The sequence below is a fragment of the Helianthus annuus genome, chromosome 3, assembly GCF_002127325.2.
Source record: "Helianthus annuus cultivar XRQ/B chromosome 3, HanXRQr2.0-SUNRISE, whole genome shotgun sequence".
Classification (NCBI taxonomy): domain Eukaryota; kingdom Viridiplantae; phylum Streptophyta; class Magnoliopsida; order Asterales; family Asteraceae; genus Helianthus; species Helianthus annuus.
The window spans coordinates 49409190-49428047 of NC_035435.2; positions in this window are offsets into that span (position 1 = coordinate 49409190).

Genomic DNA, 18858 nt, shown 5'->3' on the forward strand with positions numbered 1-18858 from the left:
GTGTTTGTAGAAATGCCTAAAAGAAAGCCTAATGTTGAAAAATTTATGTAAAAACGCATACTTATATATTTTGGCGAATTATGCGTGGAATGTTAAGAAAGGAGTTCTAAACGATTCGTGGTTGAACTATGTAGGCAAGGAAACCAGGACGTCGAGCGGACAAGCCGGTGGTGATACACGTTTTGTTGGTGCATACGTTTGTCGACTTCGTCTTGTATCGAATCTTGTATTGTAATAGTTAGATCAGGGCACGCAAAACGAGAAATGGATTTATAGGTAATTCCGCTTGAAATGACACTTTGGTCATTTCAAACAAAATTAGGTGATTCCGCACGGAATCATAATTCCGCTTGAAGTCTAATATCGCTTGAACTAATTCCACGCGGAATTAAGTTCCGTTTGGACTATTTCAAGCGAAATTAGTGGCCTATAAATACCTGTTGTGCCTGGTTCATTTGTAACGAAATTAGTTCCGATGGCGAAGCTCTGTCGAAGTGTCTACAGCGTTGTAAACGATCTAATATCAATCAAAAGACAGTTTAAAGTGATTTCTCATGCATTCCAGCTGAAATAACATCGATACATCTGTTTCCGCCATTTGTATTGGTGAAGCACTCTTTTGATCGACTCGTTTGGGTCTGAAAACGATCCTAAAAGTGGTATCAGAGCTCAGGAGGAAGAGTTCTTACCATTTCAGCTGCGATTTCTGATTTCTACACCTTCTTTTCTCAATTAAACTTGCTTTCGCGGTTAAAATGGGTTGATTTTCAAAGATAGTGTGCGTAATAGTGTTTTAACAAACCCTTGAGAGTTTTAGACATAAATACGGCTTAAATCAGTTTGAAAACTTAATTTCGTTTGAAAATTGATATAATTTCGTTCGAACATTGCCGTAATTTCGCTCGGAATTAGTTCTAGTTTTGTTTGATTTTGTTATTCCGTGTGAAAATCTCATACGGAATTAGATTCCGTTTCAAAGTTCACTAATTTCGTTTGGAAGCAAGGCTTATTCCGCTCGAAATTAAATTCTGTTTGAACATTTCGAACGAAATTACTAATTTCTTTTGAAAGTGATTCCGCTTCAAGGGTAATTTCGATTGTGAGGGTAATTTCATGTGAAGAGGAATTCCGTTTGAAATTGACTGATTGTGAACCTTTGAAAACCGAAACATGGAGAACGAGTTTTATAATGCCTTTGCTTGTCCAATGACTATTACTCAAAGTACTATGCTTGAAAATGAGACAGGGACAACAGAAAAACCGCCTAAGCTTATGGATATTGATGATTTTAATGGCTGGTCCGAATGTTTTGCTAACTGGGTTGAAGCATATCACTTAGATGCATGGGAACATACTGAGTTTCAATATGAAAGACCAGTTGGAAACAATCAAGTGAAAATACCAATTAGAGAATTGAGTGCTGAAGAGAAAAAGAAATACAAAGATGAGAAATTGATGATTAGTTTGTTACAGCAAGCGATTAAAGAAGACATCTTGATCTACTTCAACATAACGGAAGTACACATTCGATTTGGACAGAATTAGAAGCAAAGTTTCTTGGTAGTGATGATATGCTCAAGAACAAAAAGTCAATCATGAAGAAAGAATTTGATTTATCTCGTGGTTTGAGAACGGAGAACACCAAGCAGATCAATGAAAGATATTGCAACTTGGTGAAAACATGACTAGATTGGGCATCAACAAAGATAAAGATAAATTGATTGAGAAATTGGCTGATGCGTTACCACATGATGTTTGGGGAACGTTTTTGATGATGTTGAGGAACAATAAAAAGGAATATAAAGATCTAACCCTGAGTGGTTTTATTAAACATCTTGAAGCTCAAGAGATGGAACAAAGAAAGATTGCTAGAATGAAGAACTACGATGGAGAACAAGACATTGGGTTGTACTTCAAAGGTGGTGTTAGTGACAAAACATACTTTTCTCCAAAAGTTGAAACTGCATTTAATGCGAAAAGTTCTTCTGAAAGTTCATCTCAGGGATCAAGCAGCAAAACAGGATTTACTTCATTTCCAACATTTGATCCGCATTTTTTCTACAATAAAGAGTGGCAAAGTACTTCAATGCAACATTGCATTAAATTTGGAAAATGATCAAAACTATTCAGAGGAAGTAGCTAAGAGTCATATGTCTTTGTTGGTTACTGTACTTGAGTCTTATGGTAGTTTGGTTGCAGGGAGGATCGGGAATCCAATGCTTACAAAAGAGGATTATGATCAAGTGGATGCTGAAGAAATGGAGCTGATGGATATAAAGTGGTGCATGGCAAGAGTGTTGAGAAGAGCTGAAAAGTTTAAACAAATTACGGGAAGAGATGATTTCCATGATGCAAATGTTTCAACTTTAGGATTTGATAAATCTAAAGTCACTTGTTTTCGTTGCAGGGAAAAGGGGCATTTCAAGAGGGAGTGCACAAACCGTGAAGCTAGTGGAGCTCAAAATCCCTTCGGAAACAATGACTACTATCGAAAGGCGGATTTATCATCAAGTTGCTCAACAGCCGCATCAACAACAACAGCCACAAATAGCTCATGGTAGGAAAGAAATTGAAGATTCGAAGAGAGCATGTCTTGTTAATCAAGATAAGGGAAAAGGATTCAGTTGGGATAAATACATTCCAAAACATAGTAAAGCATGTATGGTAGATCAAGAAGATGAAAAATTGCTAGAAGGTTTCAGTTGGAACAATTATTGCCCAGACAAAGAATTCCTGGCTAAAGGATTTGTTGCTCATGTTATTAATGACTATACTCATGAATATTGGGTAGAAAAATACAGAAAACTTGAACAAGCTGAAGCTGAGAAAAGGAAGAAATATGAAGAAGAAGATAAGAGAAAAGATGAAGCTGAGAAAAAGAAAAAGGTTGAAGAAAAAGTTCAAGTGAGAGCAGTCAAAGAAGTTCCAGAATTTGAAATTAAAATAGATGCTGATGAAGTGAAGGTTTTTGAGAAATGCATGAACTTGGATATTATTTGCCCAGACTTGGGATTTATTCACCTGTTTCCACACGATAAGGTGTCACACCAGATTACAGCAGTGACCTTCTAGAAATAATACAAATCGTGCACCACCAAGACGGTTACAACCGTCTGGACACGTGTCATTATATCAGACGTCCCTAAATTCACAACGAATGCATGCAAGAAAAGAATAATCTCTACTTAGTCACTTTACACGTGGCCAATCCCTAGCCCTTGATCTAAACCACGATCCGTGTGCTAACACGTTGGATCGAGGAGCATTAACGGAAGGAAACATAACCGCTTACGGGGTTAGCATCTTCCGTCTTCTTTTCACTAACGGGTTTTCCCGCCTTTGAACGACTCCGGCTATAAATAAGAGAAAAATCAGGTATGAACACAAGTTACACACACTTCTCAAATACATCTTCTTCTTCTTCATTACCAATACTTATTCTCACACCGGAGTCGGGTCAATGAGAGAACCCTCTTCTCCCCTTGACGAGGCTAACGGTGTTCTTTTTTGTAGAATTACCGGAGAAGAAGGTCTGTTAGACCTGAATCGATCGAGTGGAAACTAACCTTTTTATGCGGATTCAAACCCCCTAGATATCTCTGTTCCGGCCATTTATCTAGTGTTTCTTCATTGGCGCCCACCGATTCCTCTGTTTTTTCTAGTTTTCATCTCGTTTCGATTTAGTTCTTTTCATTTTCTGTTTTGCACGTGGCAGAAAATTCGTCATCTCACCGGCAACATGGTCTTCGCCAAACAATTTACAAGTAGAAGGAATTCCGGAAGATGCCTCGGACGATAACGAGGTTCAATCCAATCGAGCAAATGATCCCATCACTGCAGGAATGTTACCAGCAAACCCTGCTCAATCAATTTTACCACCAGGAGAAACTCTGATATCCTGGTATGTCCGGTCTCAGGGGGCATTAAACGCAGTATACACACAGTTGTGTGCTCAAACTGCTCCCCTGACTCAATCACGGAGACCGGGATCTCGTGCTCATGCCTCTCAGCGGGAAGAATCAACTTATGAAGGTACAAAAGTTTATGCCAGATCTACGTCACAAAACGTTCAGACAGGAAGTCACCAGAGAGAGAACCATGGCAGAACACACCGAAGACAATCAGTGCATGATAGGTTGGGTTCTTAGAGAGATACCTACACTGATGAATCCGATCCAACATACCGTTTAAGTGCAAATACCAGTGTTTTCAATCGATTGCAACCAAACTATAACAAGTACAGGCCTCGAGCGGTTTATAACCCTGAGGCAGAACATAACTATGACTTGGTTTATCGCCCTGCAGAAGTAGCGGAAAACTCAAAATTCATACTAGAAATAGCTTTAGCTCCTTTGGAGAAGGCTAAATTACTATCCAACATAGGGAAATTTAACGGGTTAACAGACCCCGATGATCACCTAAGGGTATTTACCAGCGCAGGTCTAGTTGGGGGTTGGACTCTCCCGTTATGGTGTCATCTGTTCGTGCAAACCCTGACCGGCCCAGCACGAATTTGGTTCGATAACCTACCAACCGGACAGATCGAATCATGGAAGGATCTGCGAGAAAAGTTTTTGACACACTTCAGCCAGCAGCGGCGTTCCATCCGTGATACATCTGACGTCATGAACATCTGGCGCCGAGATGACGAAAATCTAGAAGATTTCATCAACAGATACAATAAAGAAGTATTGGAAATTGGCGGTGTTCATCAACAATTGATCCGCGCTCAATTCAAGTACGCGGTTCGATGCGACGACATGGTTAAAGTTTTATCTGGAACAGAAGGCCTTCAAACAAGTTGGGAGAAGATAATGGCGGCGGCCAAAGTCTATGCGCAAACTGAGAAAAACCACACAACAAACAGGCCACCACCACCGCATAATAGACCCGCGGATTTAAGCTTAACCGGCAAATGAAGTTTTAAAAAATCATGGCGTGAGTCTGGAACAGGAAGTCGTTCGTCCGAAGACGCTCGCATAATAATGAACAAACTCTCCGCACAGCGGGAGAGCAAATAGGAGAATAGGGAGAGACAGTGGACTCCCCTAACAAAAACCCGGCAGAGGTCTTAAGTACTGAAGACTATCAATTCAAACCTCCGATCCCGATGAAAAATAAACGTGGACAAGACCCGACACAATACTGCGAGTATCACAAAGACAATGGGCACACCACTAACAACTGCATCTCTCTGCGCAAAGAAATAGAGAAAGCCCTCAAGAGCGGCGAATTAACGCATTTACTCCAAAATGTACGAAAAGAGATTAAGCGGATAACCCGAGGGGAGGAGGGCCCAAGTAAACGGGCAAAAACCTAAGTGAAGGCTCTGTAAGTTTCCCGCGGAAAGACATGATCCATCAAGTACGGCGGAAATACCAGAGAGTAAGTTAAGTTCCACATAATTATTACAAAAACTTTGTAAAGCCTCTGTGCTCTATCCATCAATAAAATTGCAAAGTTTCTATTATTTTTGTGTTTACAAAGTGCATGCAATTTCTTGTAGTAAGCGCAAAAACATTATGGTAGTTACAAAACAAGCTCCATGCGCGGTCAGTGATCACGTCACAAACGACCATAAATTCACACATGAGCTTTATACCAACTTCATTCGCCTTACTCGATAAAAGCAATTGTACTCATGCAAAACATTGTAAAATCATTAAACAAAACAAATAGAAACATGTTGTTCTCAAATGTACAGATACGTCCTGAACATTTTCAAACACGGCAGTGTTTAAGATACTTGCGCAACAGCGCACCATCAAAACAGGGATTTACATCCCGCATATTACATGAAAAATTGTTCAAATACAATTTTAAAACTACTCTAAATCTTCACCCTCATCCGGAAAGATTTCTTTTAGTCGCGCTACATGGTCATCCGACTGCAGCGCTACGTTTATCAAATCCGTAACCGGAAGTTGCAAACTATTAAACTCTGTCTTCATGGAAGCAAGCGCGGCGCCAGTATTTACGCCAAAAGTTGCAGACTTACTATCATCCTAGTTAACTTTTAATGCACTGTTCACATGTTGGGAACATTCAGCGTATCCTTGCGCATACCCATCACGTCGCGCAGCAACCATTAAATTAGCAACGGTTTTATCCAACTCTTCAGAGTTTAACACAGATTCCGTAACCTATGAAATCAAGCAAAAATAAGTATCAAAAAAGCGCTTTCCACAAACAAGAAGGAGAGAAGAAACTTACGCAAGCAATTCCGCGATCTTTCAACCAGGCCATATCATTCTTTAAAGGTTCAAGCTCGCTTTCCGCTGTAACCCGCGCCGTTTCTGAATTTTCTAATTTCTCCTCAACCTCAGTCAAACGGAGGGAGGTTTTAGTATTCTCGGAATGCGCAAGCTCCAGATCCTTCTTAAGTTGTTCTTGATCAGAAACCAAAGCAGTAAGTTCTTTCAACTCTTTATCTCTAAGGGCAAGGGTGGCAAAAGCTTGTACCTCTCGTTGCTCACTACGCTCCCTACGAGAACGCGCCTCCGCCAGCGCAGCTTCTGCATCAGCTTTCTCCTTCTTTAATTTTTCTACCTCCGCATCCTGATTCTTCAGTTTTTCAACCTCAGCCTTGAGGTTATTAATGATATTACGAAGGTTTGCTTTCTCAGCATTATCTTTTTCGCAAATCTTTCTCCAATTTTTACGTTCCTCGGAAAGGAGAGCAGCTTCAGCTTCTGCTTTTCTTTTCCAACCAGCAACAGACCATTCCTCAGTCTTACGCTCAGCCTCAAACTTGGCTTGATCATCTTTTAATTTAGCCATCAATTGAGCCAGACGTCTCTTATCTTTGGCAAATTTCTTCCGAGACACCATAAAGGATTCCTGCTCCTTATGCATACTATACCACTCACGTACTATGCGGTGAGTGGTAGAGACATGAGAAGCACTTTCTGCACAATAAGACTGGTAGGTCTGCTCATAAGATCGACCTTCCTGAAATTTAATCTCCCCAGGTGGAAGTATCCCCTGCAACCAATCTTGGCACACATGCCAATCTGAGAAAGTATCACCTTTCTTTAAGTTCCAAACGGGGGCGTGAGGATCAACAGCATCTTTCTCCGTGTAAGTCCGATAATAGTAATCTCCCAAGGTTTCCTCTGGGCGGATCGGAGAATGTTTACTAATACCAGCAGACGAATCTTGCCCCTCAACTGTCACCTTCTCAACATGCTCCGGCATAGTATCAGAAGGTTTAGGGGAAGAAGTAGAAGTTTTCTCAGTTGTCTCTTTCCCCAAATCTTGAACAACAACCTCAGGGGTTGGGGGATTATCAGCATCATCCACCACACTTGGATCAACACCAACAGGCTTCTCAGCTTCAACAGTCTTCTTCACACCATCGTCTGCAACCTCTGTAGGTTTCAGCTGGTCAGCTACAGAAGCATGTGAAGGGGTAGAGGGAAGTTCTTCATTTTCCACAGATTGCAGTTCTGTGGGAATAGGAGTAACAGCAACTTCTGTAAAAATAAAAATCCGTAAGGATCTAGTCCGCATAAAGAAAACAAGGAAAGACGCCACTTACCAGGAACAGATTCCGTAACAAAGGCATCAAGATTCCCCTTTCTAGTAATTTTATTCCTCTGAACTTTTTAGGAGGTTGACCCTCCGCGTCAGTATCAGTTTGTTTCCTTTTTCTTGCTCCCCTTTGCACCAAATGCTCAGGACTGGATTCCAAATCAATTGGATCCTCTAGGTTGGATGGAGGAATGTCAGCAGAATCCTTTGGTTCTGGTTTCGGTCACCTAATAGTAACTGCAGGCGCAAGACCCTCCAAAGTATCAGAAACCACCACATAATCACACCAGTTGTCAGAAGAATGGCGCATACCTTTCTTCTTCCCAACATTTTTAGCTTTAGAAGATTGAGTCTTCTCAGCATCACTCTTTTTCGGCGCAACATTACTAGTCGTCGCGCGTCTTTTCTTCTCAGGGCCTATGCCCAAATCTGACAACTCACCTATAAAGCGCAAAGAACAATTCACTCAGACGCGCAATGGTAAGTAAACAACAAACAGTATGCGCAATCTTACCTATACCAGTAGCAGGCTGTGCAGACAAATCCGCATCCCGCGGAAGAGCAAAATTCCTCACAATACGATGGTACCAAAGCTCTTCGTCAGGCTTTTTCTTAATGGTACCCATCCTTCCTCCTTCTCTCTTATATGCAACAACATACAACGAAACAACTGCAAAAGAAGGGAAGCATGTTCAAAAAAAAAAGGGAGAAAGGTAAGAAGGAGAAAACCCAATCATACCATGACCTTCCTCCGTATACACCGGCTTGTCGTCTCGATCCATCTTCCAGTTTAAACTCATACTAGCTCTGACAAGGGCTTTCTCCGGCAGAACAATGTTAGGAATTTCCTTCAAATCTTGGTAACGGGAACATCTTCCTTTCCCCTTAAAACCATCCTCACCGGAATCACTCCGGCCTTAATAAAGATAAATTTTTGCTTCCAATCATGAAAAGATTTCGGAGGATGCTGCAAAATTTTCTTTGCAGATGCTCTCTGAATGAATGAATAAAACCCCTGGGTACAATGCATTTGATGGAAAACCCTAAATCGGGGAACGGTCGGCTCAATATGCATAATCCGACACACAAACTCAAAATGACGAACCCTAACCATGCTAATAGGATGCAGTTGAGAGAGATGAATGTTGTAAAAACCAAGAATTTCAAGAAAGAACTTTGTTACAGGCAAGCAAAAGTTGCCTACGCAAAAGAAATCCCAAAACAGAGTAATATACCCAGCCGGAGCATCTGCTGGCCTCCTCAGGGTACCGGGCACCCCAGGTCTCTGGGAATCTAAGGTTCTGAACCAGGCCGTCAAAAGTTGCCCTAGGCCATTTCAGCGGTGGCAGTTCAGCAGACATTTCCTCCGATAAATCTTCGTGATATTCTCCAGTTGACATAAGAAGAAGAAAGATTGACAATCTCTTTCTCAAACAATTAAAGAAGAAAGGAAGGGGAAAAGTTTTCAACAAAACAATGATTGCACAAAAGAGGTTACCCAAACGTTATATATACTTATCGCAATAAATAGCATCGGTAACCGTCACAGCGAATTTTCCGAATATCACAGTTCTCCAAACAGCAGGAAAAGTACACACGCGTTTGCACGCGCGCGTGAAAAACACGGATAGTAAAATATACCTGACAGTGACAGCCTGTCACACAGCCCTGACTGTACTATCCACTAAAGTCAAAAATTTTCAAAACCTTCAAAACAAAATTAAATTTCCATAGAAGATTCCTTATTTTTCGTGCCCAAAAGCATTTCCCTCTCACAAGTCCAGTGCTCCACTTATTTGCATAAGTACAACACTAGACTGGGGGACTTGAAGGGGTAAGGTCCCAAAAACCTCATAATAAGTGCTTGGGATCATACCACAACCTTAACTTTCAGCATGGCACCTTGCGCGGCCGCGCACTTGTCTCGCAAAAAGAAAAGCTTAAAAGGCCTACAAAACAGTCAACACTTGCGCCCAAAGGGAATCATTAAACCTTGCGCCTTCCCTACACAAGGCAAAGGATAAGAATCCGGAGTTAGATACTTGCGCTTAATATCCAGACTTGGATATTATTTGCCCAGACTTGGGATTTATTCACCTGTTTCCACACGATAAGGTGTCACACCAGATTACAGCAGTGACCTTCTAGAAATCATACAAATCGTGCACCACCAAGACGGTTACAACCGTCTCGACACGTGTCATTATATCAGACGTCCCTAAATTCACAACGAATGCATGCAAGAAAAGAATAATCTCCACTTAGTCACTTTACATGTGGCCAATCCCTAGCTCTTGATCTAAACCACGATCCGTGTGCTATCACGTCGGATCGAGGAGCATTAACGGAAGGAAACATAACCGCTTACGGGGTTAGCATCTTCCGTCTTCTTTTCACTAACGGGTTTTCCCGCCTTTGAATGACTCCCGGCTATAAATAAGAGAAAAATCAGGTATGAACACAAGTTACACACACTTCTCAAATACATCTTCTTCTTCTTCATTACCAATACTTATTCTCACACCGGAGTCGGGTTAAGGAGAGAACCCTCTTCTCCCCTTGACGAGGCTAACGGTGTTCTTTTTTGCAGAATTACCGGAGAAGAAGGTCTGTTAGACCTGAATCGATCGAGTGGAAACTAACCTTTTTATGCGGATTCAAACCCCCTAGATATCTCGGTTCCGGCCATTTATCTAGTGTTTCTTCACATACACGTAGAATAGAGTTTAGCTTGCAAAATTTCAAGTTCCGTTGTTTATAGAATACATGTTATATCCCAAAGTTCAAAGTAAAAAGGGATCGAATATACTCACAGTGATTGCTTAACAGTATAGACCATTATTGGATCGTAGGGAGCTCTTTTAGAATTAGCCTGATTAGATTACAACAGATAAGAGTCGGGCAAAAATAACGAGATTGCGCGAAGTGAAGGGTCAGTCACTGGATCGGATGGTTGTCCGATAGGATGGTCATCCGATCGGATTGGCAGTCGAGTGAAGTGATAATGTGCAAGGGGACGGATGGTTGTCCGATCGGATGGCCATCCGATCGGATTACCACTCGATTTAAGTGTAAAGCTTGAGATTTGTTGTTTAAGTGCTTTGGTTACTTCGACCGGATGGCTGTCCAATCGGATGGCTATCCTATCGGGTTGCCACTCGATTGAGGTTCCCAAAGTTTCAAGTTTCTGAAAAGTTTCTAAGTGTTGGAAGATTTTGATGCACAAGCTTCACCTGATCGAGTGGCTATCCGATCGGGTTGCCGCTCGATCGAGTGGTCCTTGTTCCATCCATCTTTTTGTAAAATTTCTAAGTTTCTAGATTAACGATGACGGCACGGCACGTATTAAGACAATGGTAAACTTATCATCATACAGCCGTTCTGATCGGATGGGAATCACCCCTGTCCAATCAATTGTTTGTTTATGTCGAGTTTATGTCAGAATTCGTATTCCCGCTACAATCCGTTTCCTAACCAACTCCAGACTATCCATCAAGTCTACAGTCCGTCTAGACTCAGACTCCACCGTTTAAAGGGAAAGATTGAAGAAAAGATCAATATAACTTAAGTTTTATTATGAAAATCCTAGTTGTAGCTTAGATTTGGTGCAAAAATACATGGAATTCCTTAGATCCGAGCTAGATCTTGCCAGGAAGGACATCATATAGCAGTTTGTACCCCCACAATGGTGACATCATCCTCAAGAACTCAGATCTAGGAGATTTCATGGTGAAAAGTGAGATTTCAAAGGAGAATCTCGTAAGAAATGATATGTAGATCAAGAAAGTACAAGGATCTGGTGTAAAACGTACCGAAATCACTGAGAAATCGAAGAAAAGTGGTGTGCGTGCGTCTGTTCAAGTGAGGATGTCACATCAGTGAGAATGGTGACGTGACAGGCCTATTTATAGTGTGAGAGGAGATTAAGGCGGTGTGCATGGATCGGCTCGCTGGCCGATCAAGTGGTCATCCAATCAGGTGGTCATCCGATCGAATGGCTATCCGATCGGATGGTCATCCAATCGGATTCCCACTTGGTCAATCCTTCCTTTCCGCGTTCCGTCTTTGATTCGTTTTGCAGGTTAGACTAAGCGTTGCGTTGCGTATTATTTGGTAAAAGTGTCACACAACAAGATTTCACTATAAACACCAAAAGTTTCCAAGATTAATAGATTCCGCCAGTGACAAGACTCCAGTCTCTCGTTCAACCAAGAATCAAGTTTCACGAGTCTTAAGAGTCGAGCACCATATAAGTATCAAGAGCCAAGAGTCTAGATTTCCAAGCATCAAGAATCAAGTATCTAGATTCAAGTGTCAAGACTCATAGTATTAAGTATCAAGATTCAAGTATCACAACATTCAAGTCTCAAAATAACATAGTATCACAGATCACATAGTACAGGGACTAAAACCGAAAAATAGACAAATAAGGGGCTGAATTTGCCAAAAGCCTAAAGTTTTGGGACACAGGGCGTAACAGTCTCCCCTCCTTTAGGAGATTTCGTCCCCGAAATCTTAGAGGAAGACTGCTCGAAGAGCTGCAGATACTTGGCCTTCATATCACTTTTCAATTCCCAAGTGAATTCGGCACCACGCTTTCCTTCCCATCAAACCTTAACAATGGGAATTTTTCTGCGCCTCAATCGCTTGACAGCTTGATCCATGATTTCGACCGGAATCTCCACAAATTGCACCGCTTCATTTATCTGCAAGTCCTCAAGGGGAACCTGTAGTCCCTCATCAGCTAGGCATTTACATAGATTAGATACGTGGAACACTGGATGTACGTTGTTTAGTTCCTATGGCAGGTCGAGTCGGTATGCTACCTTGCCAATCCTTTTGAGTATCTTGAAAGGACCCACATAGCGAGGAGCGAGCTTTCCCTTCTTACCAAAACGGACTACTCGCTTCCAGGGAGATACCTTGAGAAGAACTCAGTCACCAACATCAAATTCCAGAGGCTTACACCTAACATCAGCATAGCTCTTTTGTCTGCTCCTAGCCTTGATCAAGTTATCAAGGATCTGAAGAATCTTATCCGTTGTCTCTTGAATGATTTCAGGGCCAGTGAACTGCTTGTCACCAATCTCATGCCAACTGAGAGGAGATCGACAATTGCGACCATACAAAGCTTCGAAAGGAGCCATCTGAATACTGGAATGATAGCCATCTTATCGGCACCTGGATGAATAGAGTAACGAGATTTGTGAGCCTCATTCATAATGAGTTCACGAAGGTTATCGCGATCTGGTACCCAGATGTGATTGATATAGTACTGAAGACCATCAGATTTAGTTTCGAGTTGATTAACGTTAGCGCCAAGAACTTCAACAGATAGACTTCCTTCATTAGCTGACGAGTATTGAGCTTCACAAATACAAGCATGCAGATCACTAGAGATACGAATAGCCTTGAAATGAGTTTTACGACTAAGAGTGTCGGCCACTACATTCGCCTTGCCGGGATGATAGCGAATTTCGCAGTCGTAGTCGGTAAGTAGTTCCACCCAACGTCTCTGTCGTATGTTCAGTTCCTTTTGGTCAAAGATGTGTTGGAGGCTCTTATGGTCGGTGAAGACCACACATTTTGTACCATACAGTTAGTGTCGCCAAATCTTTAACGCAAATACAACTGCACCAAGCTCCAGATCGTGAGTAGTATATTTCTTTTCATGTACCTTGAGTTTACGCGAGGCATAAGCAATAACCTTGTCCTGCTAAATGAGCACACAGCCCAATCCACGGTTCGAGGCATCACAGTATACCACAAAATCGTCATTCCCGTCGGGTAGAGTGAGTACAGGAGCGTTACACAAAAGGGTCTTAAAAGTCTAAAAAGATTCCTCCTGCTCGGGACCCCAAGCAAAAGGTTTATCTTTTTGGGTCAACGTGGTAAGAGGTACAGCGATTTTAGAAAAATCCGAGATGAATCGGTGGTAATAACCAGCCAATCCTAGAAAAGAACGGATATCAGAGGCGGACTTAGGCGTACTCCAATTCTTTACGGCTTCGATTTTTCACGGGTCAACATCAATACCTTGCTTACTAACAACATGACCAAGAAATTGCACTTCATCGATCCAAAACTCACACTTAGAAAATTTAGTATACAAACGTTCGCCATGTAGGAGTTCAAGCATCAAGCGTAAATGACGAGCATGGTCAGCTTTAGTCTTAGAATAAATGAGAATATCATCAATAAAGACTATAACAAAACGATCAAGATAGGGTTTACAAACACGGTTCATGAGGTCCATGAACACTGCAGGTGCGTTGGTCAAGCCGAACGACATGACTACGAACTCGTAGTGCCTATATTGAGTACGAAAAGCGGTTTTAGGATTATCATCTTCGAGGACACGCAACTGATGATATCCAGATCGAAGATCGATCGTAGAGAACTAGGAGGCGCCTTGTAGTTTGTCGAATAGATCATCAATATGAGGGAGAGGATAACGATTCTTCACGGTGAGCTTATTAAGTTCTCGGTAGTCGATACACATACAAAATGAACCATCCTTCTTCTTGACAAATAAAACAGGAGCACCCCACGGGGAGGCACTTGGACGAATAAAGCCCTTATCGAGTAAATCCTGTAGTTGGCTAGATAATTCTTGCATCTCGGAAGGTGCAAGACGATAGGGATCCTTGGTGACATGAGTTGCACCAGGTACTAAATCAATACGAAAGTCGACGGATCTAGGAGGAGTAAGACCAGGAAGGTCTTCAGGGAAGACATCAGTGAAGTCACACACCACTAGAACGTCGCTTATGTTCTTCCCCTTGCCCTTTTGTTCCACCATGTGGGCCAAGAAGGCAAGGTTCTGTTTGCGTAAGCATCTGCTCGCTTGTGTGCATGACATCAACCTCAGTCCTTTTGAAGGTCAATCCCCATAGACGTTCAAAGTATCACCAGATGGAAGAGGAAGACGAACAAGCTTCTCGTGACAACCAATCTCGGCATGATTCTTACGTAACTAGTCCATACCGATAATAACATCAAAGTTACCCAAACGCATGGGTATGAGATCAATAGAGAATACGTGATCGTTAAGAGTCAGGGAACAATCACGCACAATAGAATTTACAAGAATCGACTTACCATTGGCGACCCCAACCGAGAACGACTCAGGTAACGTAGAGCGTGTATAATTTATCAAAGACTCGAATTCCATGGACACAAAGCTTTTATCGGCACCAGTATCGAATAGAATTGAAGCATAAAGGTTATCAACGAGGAACATACCATTCACCACATTATTATTGTTGTGAGCCTGATTAGCATTGAGGTTGAATGCTCGTCCACGAGCGGCTGTTGGTTGGTCTTGGTTCAGCTGGGGACAACGATTACGAAGATGGGTAGTATCTCCACATTGAAAACATGCACGAACAGCATTGACTGGACCCGGGTTCTGTGGAGGAGCTGGAAGAGCTGGAGGAGCTGCCTGAGCTGGGGCTTGCTGGGCTGGCTGGACCAGGGTAGCTTGACGGAAATAAGGAGCCGTGTGACCATAACGATTACAGTTGGTACACAGACGACATGTAGAAGTAGTAGGGTGATGGAAACTGCAAGTTGTACACTTAGGATAAGGACCGATGTAGTGTTTCTTAGCCTCAGGAGCAGCAGGGTTAGCAACAGCAGTAGCAGGAGCAAGTTTAGCGACAGGGTTTGCAGCAGGAACAATAGCATTGCATCTTGAACCCTGAGATTTCCTTTTCTTGTTCTTGCTGCCACTTGGCTGCTGGGTGACTTGATTTGCAGACTTGGAGGGAGCAGGAGTAGCAAACTGCTTATCACCACACGGTTGTTGTTCAAACTTGCTGCCAGACGATAGACTTCTTCAATAGTTCCAAGCTGGGCTGCCTCAATAGAATCGCGCAGAGCAGGCGGTAGACCGTTGATGTACTTGGTTATCATGCGCTTAGGAGTCGAAACCAAGTGAGGAAGAATCAAGCTCAATTGCTTGAACCGAGTAGTATACGCCAAATTATCATCACCAACTTGTTTCAAGTGCCAAAATTCTTCTTCAAGCTTTAACTGCTCATGAGGAGGGCAGAACTCGAGCATCATCAGTTCTCGCACCTCAGCCCATGGAAGAGCATAGGCTTCTTCATTAGTACAGATGTTTCTCTCATTCGACCACCAATCCAACACTCTGCCTTGAAACATTCCCGTCGCACTCCTAGTCTTTAAATGCTCCGGGCACTCACTCTTAATGAAAGTAACTTCAATGATGTCGAACCACTCAAGCATTAGAGTCACCCTGTCACTGCCCGTGAAAAACTTAGGGTTGCACGAGACAAAATGTTTGTAGTTGAACTTTGTAGACGTCGACTTCTCCGTCTTAGAGTCCATAGAGGATGGAGGAGTGTTTGATCCTTGGATCTCAGAGACGATCTTTGGCATGACTCGAGCGATCTGGTCGGCCATGAAGGACATCATCTTTTTCTGAGAGTTTTCTCTGGATCTCTTGAGAGTGTCTGATAGCTTACGAGACGACATCTATAGATCCAATTAAGAGGATCGTATGAGTTCTAAATTACGAAGTCTCACAATAAAGATTCACATACGATAGATTAAAGTATCAAAATTTAACACCGCAACTCACGACCTTCACATGGCACGTGGTACGAAGTTCGATCAACAGGTCCGAAATGCTTATATATAGGAAGTACCAGCGGCGTATCCATCATGCTTCGGGCACATCGCCTCTGCCTCGTACTCGGTGTCATGTTACGCGTCGCAATCACCAAACGTAACAATTTACTCATCATCATCATCATATGCACATAGATTGCCCAGATAGATTCACATAGATTACTCAAATAGATTTACATATATTAACTCAACGGGTCATCATAGATTAGCTCAAAGATTAGCTCAGTAGATTAACATAGATTATACTACAGTGCACATTGTTCATACATAGATTTCTCATAGGCTACGCGAGTAGTTTTACAGTTCATATAGATTGCATAGACTTCCCATAGATTACATAGACCCCTTATAGACTTCATAGACTTCTCATAGATTACATAGTTTTCTCATAGGCTGCACGAGCAGTTTTCCCATAGATTATATTTTCAACATTCCCAACACCGGTCTGCAAACACTAAGTCGTACATGGCACTTGGTATTGTTGGTGCACTACATCTGTTGATTTCGTCTTAGATCGAGTCTATCATTGTAATGTATAGATTAGGGCACGAAATACGAGAAAATATGAGTGTGTATGATATTTGTGACCTAGGTTCGCTTTTAGGGACAAATGATAGAGGTCCGCTTTTGTGACACTTGTGAGGTCCGCTTTTATGGACACTGGTCACAAAAGCGAACCAGACACCCTATATAAAGGGGTCTTATTAGCGAACCAGATAGAGTTGGAGTTGATTTCCACACCAAAGCTCTGCTGGTGTGACGATTGAACTGTAAAAGCTGTCAAAACAATAAAACAAGCAGTTAGAGTGAAGTGTGTGCTATTTCTACCTTTGTTTCTTATTATTCCACATCTAAAACACGGGAGATTACCTCTGAACGACTCGTATAGGTCGGCGTACGATCCTACAATTGGTATCAGAGCCAAGGAGGAGGTTATCTGCAGAATATAGCTGATTTTCGTCATCATTTCTTACTTCTACACCTTCTTTTCTTGATTCGGGAAGTTTTCACGGTCAGAATTGATTCAAAAATTCACAGATTGTGTATTATCAATCAAAGGCAAACCCTTGAAAGTTTCAAGCAAAAATACGGACGAGAAATGGGTCAAAACAGCTTCGAAATGAGATCCGCTTTTATGGCATCATCTTGGTCCGCTCCAAAATCACATCAGGTTCGCTCTAAGGGTTCGCTCGAACAGTTTGGTTTTTGGTCCGCTCGAGAGATCCGCTCGTAAGACTATTTTCTGGTCCGCTCGAACGGTTAGTTTCTGGTCCGCTCGAGAGATCCGCTCGAAAGGCTGTTTGTCCGGTTCGCTTTTACGGTCGATTCGCTCCAAGTGTTTGTCCGGTTCGCTTTTACGGCTGGTCCGCTCGAATTGCTGGTCCGCTCCAAGTATCTGATAGGTCCGCTCCAAAGACCAGTTCGCTTTAAAGACAGATCTGTTCGAACGACAGTGATTTGGTCCGCTTATAGTGCATCCGGTTCGCTTTTGTGAACATTACTGGTCTGCTTTTGTGTTCAAGTTTGGTTCGCTTATAAGTCATTTGCTTTGGAAATCGTGTCGTCATGGATACCGAGTTCTACAATGCGTTTGCAACATCGTCGTCACCAGCTGCAATTGCTCAAGCCATGAATCTAGAAAACGAAACAGGAACCACCCAGAAACCCCCTAAATTGATGAGTATTGAAGAATACTACGGGTGGAAGGATAGATTTGAAAACTGGGTTCAAGCAAATCATCTTAGATCATGGGAATGTATCTTGAAGAAGTATGTGTTACCGAGAACGGAGGTGAATGTTATCAAACAGATATCCGAATTCACAGATCAAGAACGTGCAATGTACAGAGCGGAGAAAATGATGATCAGTTTATTGCAACAAGCGATTAAAGAAGATATATTCATTCTGTTAGAACACGACAAAACTGCTAAGTCGATATGGGATGCTCTTAAAGTCAAATTCGAGGGAAGTGAGAGTATGATTAAAAGCAAAAAGGCATTGCTTAAGAAAGAGTTTGATCTTTTTAGCAGCTTACCAGGAGAGGATACTAAGAAGCTGACTGAAAGATACTGTCACTTAGTGTGATCATTGACAATGATTGGTGTTGATAAAAGTCGTGAAGAGTATGTGGATAAGTTGGCTGATGCGTTACCTCAGAAGGAGTGGGGAACGTATTTGATGATATTGAAAAACACGGGTGTTTATGACGGACTGACAATTGGATAGTTTATCGAAAAATTAGAGGCTCAGAATCTGGAACAGCAAAAGATCACCAGGATGAATAGTCCAAGTGGTCAACAAGATGTGAAAATGTACTACAGGGGTAGCATTTCAGCCACTGAGTCTGAGAGAAGTCCGAAAATACAAACTGCATTCAGTACTGGGGATTCATTAGACAAAGCTGATCAGGGTTCAAACAATAGTAGCAGCGGGTTTTCATCATTTCCAAATGTAAATCCTAAAGAAACAAACACAAGTTTTCAGTCTCAGAGTACAAAAACAGGAAATGGATATGTGATTCAATGCAACATAGCTCTCAATCTTCCAGAAGGTCAAAGCTTCTCTGAAGACACTGCGAAAGACCACATGGCACTTCTGGGTTCTGTGTTATTATCCTATGAAGGGCTTGTTGCTGGTCGGATCGGAAATCCTATGCTTACAAAGGAG